This window comes from Pteropus alecto, unplaced genomic scaffold, assembly GCF_000325575.1.
Source record: "Pteropus alecto unplaced genomic scaffold, ASM32557v1 scaffold23, whole genome shotgun sequence".
Taxonomy (NCBI): domain Eukaryota; kingdom Metazoa; phylum Chordata; class Mammalia; order Chiroptera; family Pteropodidae; genus Pteropus; species Pteropus alecto.
The window spans coordinates 4,026,055-4,033,759 of record NW_006435837.1 but is presented as its reverse complement, the minus strand read 5'-3'; the positions used below and the strand labels follow the sequence as shown (position 1 = coordinate 4,033,759).

General features: G+C 37.5%; 1 pseudogene; it reads right to left on the bottom strand.

Moving 5' to 3' along the window:
* Positions 1-5,628: 5,628 nt before the first annotated feature.
* Positions 5,629-5,747, bottom strand: LOC112479537 (annotated as a pseudogene).
* Between the last annotated feature and the right edge of the window lie 1,958 nt (positions 5,748-7,705).

Here is a 7,705-nt window from a genome sequence, read left to right as displayed (position 1 = left end):
AGCCTTCTCTTCAGTCTGATCAGGCCAAGTTAGATTGGCATGACCACCTCTGAAACAATTCAGCTGCCAGGCAAATGCCAAGCACTGATTAGCTTAAGCCTGGATTCAGGAACCAGTCATTATAAAGGGGAATGTGATTAATATGATTGGGGAGGACAAGTGCTTCTCAAATATAAGCCTGCATCAGAATCACCAGGAGGGCTTATTAAAATACAAATTGCAGGCCCCTAGCCCGAGTTTCTGATTCAGTAGTCTCCAGTGAGGCCTGAGAATTTACCTTTCTGTTGTACATTTCTAACAGGTTTCCAAATGATGCTGATGTTGTTAGCCTGGGAATTACACTTAGAGAAACACTGGGATAGACTTATCAGACTAACTCTGAAGCTAGGGATGGGATCAGTGTAACCTGAGTCACATGGGCTGCATGAAGGAGAGGTGAATGACAAGCCAGTGCCCCTTGATCTTTGATCTTTAATGTTCATGAATCACTTGTGGATCTTGTTAAAATGCAGATTCTGTTTCAGTAGGTCTGAGGTGAGACCTGAGATTCTGCATTTCTAATAAGCAATGCTGATGCTGCTGATCTGTGGACCTCACACTGAAAGAAGAGGCACTATGCCCCCTTTTCCCTGATTCAGGCCTTCACTCCCCCACAGCTACATGCTGCAATATATTCCTAACAGAGTCCCCTATATCTCAATTGTGAATGGTCCAGTTAGCCTCTTAGATCAGTCCACAGCACTTCCTATCAACTACAGAATTTACCCCAGATGCCTTGGCTTGGCATTCAATGCCTTTTGAGATCCATCCTCAACTTAATCCTCTGTGTAAATCCTCAGTTCCAATTGGAATCCCTACACATTCTGCCTAGAATTGGCCTTGCTCATTCTCATAACTTTATCTTTGCATTTGCTCTACTCCTCACCTACACTGTCCTTCCCCATCCTCTGCCTCTTGGAATCCTACACTTCTGTCAAAGGCAAGTTCAAAATTGATTTATTCTTCAACACTTCAGCTTCTATCTCCTCTATATATTCTACAATTATTTGTCAGCCTCAAGGTGCTGGGCAGCTTCAAATGTCCTTTTCTCCCCCGAATTCCCCAAATCTTCATTGTCTGCACCACTTATTACGCTCTGATGACTTAAGGCCTTGAATGTTGTTCAAGTTTCAGTTTTAATCTTCAACTAGAATATAAGTTCCTTGAGGGCAAGTCTTGCTGCTTCCTTTTTTCCTTACAGTGTTCACTCCTATATCTGGGTATAGTAAATGTATTTGTCAGATAAAGTTAGGCTAGGTGGCAGTAACAACCCTATAGTTCAATGGCATAACTTCACAAAGGTGTATTTCTCCCTCACATGAAATTGGAGGTGTGACAGGCTACCCTCCTCCACCTGAAAAGAAAGCTTTCAGGAACATGCGCCTCCAAGATGGCAGAGGCAGGGAAGAGAAGGGAGAAAGAGGCACCTGGGCTTTTAAATGCCTGAACCCAGAAGCGATACATATTACTTCTGCTCACAGTCAGTTGGCCAGTGCTATCCTTTGGCTCCAACTTAACTGCTGGAAGGCTGGGAAATGTAGGGAAGCACATGAGATATTTGGTGAGCACTCATCTATACCATAGTAGATATCAGTGGTTATTTCTTAATCGATAGTTTGAGTCTCTTTGTCAGGATCTTTTCCAGCTTCAAGAGATCTTTCTCAAGAGTTAATGACCAAGACCAGACTGGATTCCAGTGAGGCCTTCCCCAATCACCCTATTTATTTATACTCTGAAATTCCCTCCTTCATTACCCTGGGCTCTCTCTATGCTTTCCTCCTGCTTTATTTTTCCTCCATAGCATTAATTGCCAACCAACTAATGTTACTTACTTGTTTTGTGTATTATCTGTCTCCCTGAAAAGACAGAAAGTAAGTTCCATAAGGAAAGGACTTTTTTTTTTTTTACTATATATTGTTGCTACAGTATCCCCAGTGCCTAGACCTGTTCCTGGCACATAGCTGGTATTCAATAAGTAATTGATGAATGAATAAATGTGTGAATCATGGATTTATATGAGAAGAGGTGATGCTTTTTTTTTTTTTAACCAGATACCTTTCTGGATGGCATTAACCTTGCTTAAGTAGATGTATCAAAGGAAAAGTATATATTAACTATTAAAAGCTTGTACTTGCTCAAATTGGTAGTGTCAGCAACTTCCCCTGGTCCTTTGTTCTGTTCCCTACTATACCCATCTGTACACTCAAGACTAAGAGAAGGAGAGAGTAAGGGAAAGCTTCAGAAATATTGGTGCCAGGGTCTTTCTTTTCTTAGGTTTGCCTCTGGATGGACCACATCCCTCGGGTAGGCTGGGAAAATCATCGGAAAGCAGGCCACTAAATAGAGTTTCCAGGGACACTCTGGAACACTGATGCTCTCTCCCTGCACCTGAAAAAAAAAGTTCAAAAAACACAAGTTATTCTCCGTCACCAGGTTAGATGCCCAGTTTCCCTCCAGGGAACTAATGCCCTGGCAAGAACAACAATAAGTTCCCTTTATCCCAACTAGAGAGATGGGACTCAGGAGTAACTGCAGCCCCTTGCTTTTTTGTTTCATCCTCTTTATTCTTTCACTCCACAAAGCAAAATGTGATAGTAGAATAATTTCGTAGCTTTTCTAAGAAATTCCTCTTTGCTGGCACATAAAAAGGACTCTCATGGATTTCTGCCATTGGCCATGGAGCTTTAACACATTGTTATTGGCTCAGCTGGGGAGCCAAGATGAGTAAAATATTCTCTCAACTCCTGTGGAAACACATAGCAAGTGTTTCCAACCATACTGTATTATTTGACCCAAAATATTTTCCCCCTTCTATTTGCCAATCCATGTGTTACTTCCCTCAAAACTCCAAGTAGCCCTCCTTTCCTAAACTCCACAGCCTTTGGATTACTAAGAGGGTCCGTGACACCATTAACTAGTTTTGTGATCTTCAGTGAGTTACCTTCCTTTTCTGAGCTTCTAATTTTACATCTCATGGAAAGGGATATATTAGAGCAGAGTTTCTGAAACTTTAGTGTGAATCAAAATCATCAGGGCTTGTTAAAACTGATGGCTGTGCCCTCCATCCAGATTTACTGATTCAGTAGGTTTGGGATAGGATACCAGGATTTGCATCTTTAACAAATTCTCAGTGAGGCCAAGGCTGCTGTTTCAGGGACCATACTGTGAGAGCCACTGTATTAGATGAACTTTGAGATTCACGTTGCTTGTTCATTCAGTAAGTCTGTAAGTCTGAGTCAGGGCTCTTTTGGTTGAAAGTGACAGCAACTTGACTCAAACTAGCTTAAGTAAGAAAGGGAATTTATCAGCTCACATATCTGGGAAGGACAGAGATGGAGCAGTTTCTGGATACAGGAATTCAAATTATGTCATTGGATCTCTCTTCCCTCACCCCACACCCCTTAGCAGTTGGTCCCAATCTCCTCTTTCTACACAGGGCTTCTTCCATGCTAAGTGGCATGAGGCATAGCTGTAGACACCTCCAGCTTATATTAGCCTAGATAGCAATCCCAGAAAAGAAATAGAACTCCTGCTTCCTGGTTCAGTGTTTAGTAATCTCAAGGATGGACTCATTGGCCTGGCTAAGCCTAGGTCACATGCCTCCTCTCTAAGTGGGAGACTAGACCATTAGGATGAGCAGTACCCTTCTCAGACTGTCACCTTTATATCTGTATTGTTCATTGCCATATTTTCAGGATCTACTGCCTAGCACATAGCAGATGCTTAACAAATACTTGCTGAATGAATAGATGAAGCACTTCATGAAGAGTACAAACTTTTTTTAGTGAATCTAGAAACCTTCAAAATTGGTGATCCTACGTACTCTGCAAGTAGTGTGAAATTTATTCAGATTTTCACACAACATTACTATACCTAACCAAAGTACAGTTTGTTGTTCTTTTCTCTTTTTTCACTCAGTAGAAATCAGAGGAATTATGTTAAGACCCAGTATATCTACCACCTCTTATATCCTTTTGGGTTTCTGAGGCTCATTCTGATCCTACTTTGTCTTTGGAAACACAGTCATATACCCTTTTTCCTCATAAATAATGCAAATTAGGGTGGGGTTTTTTGCCATTTGTATAGATTTTTTACTTTTTTCATTTAAAAAGATTTTTATTAAAGTATAACTAACATACATATTATAATATATAGTATTCTATTTAAAAGCATAATTTACTCAGATAGCAAAAACATGATTATTTGTTTAATTTTTTTTCATTTTGTTTCAAATGTTGTATTTTCACTTTGAAGATAACTATATGCAAGTGAAATGTGACAAACAAAGAACCCACTGACATTGTGGTTTAAAAATAAAAAATAGATTTCGTGTTTTCTGGTCTTAAGGTGCACCCTATTACCAAACAGATTCAGAAATCAACACAACCCTAAACTCTAAGTTCATTGACTATGGCATTTGCCACCTGACACTTCACCAAATTATTCTCATTTACAAGGTTATTTTCTGATTCTTTATTTTTGCTTTCTGGGTTTTTTTGTTAGGTTGGTTTTTTGTTTTTGTTTTTGTTTTTGTTTGCCTAGAAAATTGTTAAATATTTTTAGTGACCATGAATTTTCAGACACAGATCCATTTCTTTCACATTCTCAAGGATCAACCAGCAAGAGAAGTCAGATGCTGAGATGCAAAGACCTTGATATTTTGTGGAAAGAAGAGAAACCCTATACTTTCTTTGCTGGCCTGACCCCTCCTGTTCTGTTCTGTTCTATTCTGGAACACTCAAAGTCCTTATCCCCAGCATGAAGATCTCAGAGTGTTGATATTTAGCAATCTTGATCCAACATGAGAGAGTTGATATTGACTGGTGATATCCATGCCTCCGAGTATGGGAGCCTCCATTAGTAACTATATGAATGAGGAAGGTCACCAGCTAACCCCCCCCACCCCTACTCTTTTCCACTCCCTTATGAGAGCAGAACTTCTTTTGGCTAGAAGTTCTTTTGCTTATGACAGTTAAGGACATTCCTTGTCTTTACTGAACAGAATTATAATGCCCGATCCTCTGACTTCTTGCAATTTCAAGTGTGGTCCTGGGACCAGTATTGGCATCAACCCTGGGCACTTGTTAGAAATGAAGAATCTCAGGCCTCACTCCAGACTTACTACATTAGAATTTTTTTTTATAATACAACATATATGCATCTTTTTAAAATAAAACAATTTAAACTATAAACATAGCTTTCTTGAAAATTGGTTGTGCTGCTTTTTAAAAATAAAGGTTTCTTTTTAATTGAAAAAAATTTCCCAGCTTTATCAAGATATAATCAACACATAACATTCTGTGAGTTTAATATGTACAATATGTTGATCTGATATATTTATATATTACAAAATTATTACCACCATAGCACGAGCTATCACCTTCTTCCGGTTGCATAGCAGAATTGGTATTTTCACAAGATCCCCTAGTGATTGGTATGTACCTTAATATTTAAGAAACACTGTTTAGATACTTTTATATATTATCTTTTTATTCCATATTTTAAAAATTGATTTAGGAGAGTATTGACCCCTTACGCTGAATATATTTTTCCCTAAAAATCAATTTTATTTTATGTTTATTTTTTTTATGCCTACAGCACCTGGTCTTCCTAGGTTGTCTCCCATCCAAGTACTAACCAGGCCCAACCCTACCTAGCTTCCAGGATCAGACGGGATCAGGCATGTTCAGGATAGCATGGCCGTAGACTCAAAATCAATTTTAAAAACCCTGAAATATTAATGCCTTCCATTTGCCCTCATTTTGAGGGAATAGTTTTCCCCACATTTTCCCCCTTGATTTTCTCATTTTTAGTCATACTTTTTATTCATCATTCCAGAAAGAGATTCTGTGAAATAAGGGACGTAAGACTGTTCCTCAGAGCCCTAGGGGACTATGTGTAAAGCCATTGGTCACACCCCTTATGAAACAACTAACTTCTCATTGTCAATGTGAAGTCTTTTGTGTCCTCAGGATGGCTTTTGCACACAGAAAATATTATTCAGAGGCTAATTTGGTTCTTGGAAATAACATTTGATTCAAATTAAATTAACAAATTAAAAAACTTAAAAAGTCTTTCTTTAGCTTTTAAGGTCAATTTACAAATCTTATTTTTTATAAACATAATTGCCTTTTATAAATAATTTACAAGGACTTTAACAATTAATTAATTGAGTTATTTTAAATAATTTTAAACCAGACTTATATATTCAATGTATTTTATTTTCCACTTAAGTATATCAGTTGTTTTCTGACAAACAACTTCCTCAAGAATGTCACTGATTCTAATAAATCTAATAAATTTAACTTCTAAATAAGCTGTCAAATGTTCTAATACTGTTTGCAAACTTGGTAAACTGTCACAAGCCTAAATCAATTGTTTGTGTACACATTTTAAATTAAAAATATAAGATTAATCTGTTAGATAATTAAAATTATCTTAAACATTGTAAGTAAATATAAACAGAATTTTCACATAGAATACAAAAATATTAACCTTATGGGTTTGATTTATTTATCTATCTCTATACTTAATTGTAAATTTTTTTAGGGTTAAAGCAATAGTTTTCAAAAGAAGATGATTTTGCCTCCCAGGCACATTTGCCAATGTCCAGAGACATTTTTGGTTTTCACAAATGAGGTAGAAAAGTACTGCTGGCATCTGGTGGGTAGAGATTAGGGATGTTGCTAAACATCTTACAGTGAACAGGATAGACTACCCCATGACAGTGAGTTAGTTATCCAGCACAAAATATCAATAGTGCTGAGGTGGAGAAACCCTGGGTTAAAGGTACTATTTAAAGTGACAACTATGTCATCGCAAGCAGTTCGGGGTTACTCCCCAAGTGAATTTTGGGGTTACCTTCTCAATTAACTAAGATTTGGTCAGAATGTAAGATCTGAAGCTACAGACATTTAGAGTAATCTTTTCTACAACTCAACTGCTTTATGGTGTGCCTCCCCCGCCTCCCACTTTTTTCTCAAAGTGGCTTTCCCAACAGGCAACTCCAAGTTCAGATCCCATAAATGAGATTAGCTTTGCTCTCAGAATACTCCTAACTTCTAGTCAAGGCTCATCTACTTTTGTTACTTCTTCTACCTTTTTCATCTGATAAGAGTCAAAGAAAATCTGGGACCCTTCAATCCAGATTGCTTCACCATCTGATTGGATTCACTAAATCTATTTACAGCTTCATTCTATTATGAAATCTTATCCTATCTCAGAGGGCTGAAACACTTAAATGCTTCCTATTGGATTCTGCATATTTGTCAGGTTTACTCTGGCTAGTCAAGTTCTAAACTCATTCTATTGCCAATTATGATGATGAACATATATATTTATGTAAATAAATTAGTAAAATATGCTATATTAAAGTATTTAATAATCTATAATATATGATATATATAGTACTTATATATATGAATAATATATATTATTGCATGCCTACCATGTGCCAGGCACTGATGTCTTACATTTAATATTGCTCTAGACATAAGAACTATGGTTTAAACTGCTGATAGGTTCTTGTAAATACCTTTTTCCATGCCCTCAAACTAATCAAGGTTGCCCATCCAGTCATTTAGCAAGTATTTATTGAGTACTTATTATGTTCCAGATACTGTGGGAGGTGTTGGGGATGAGTAGTTGACGAGGATAGACATATTCT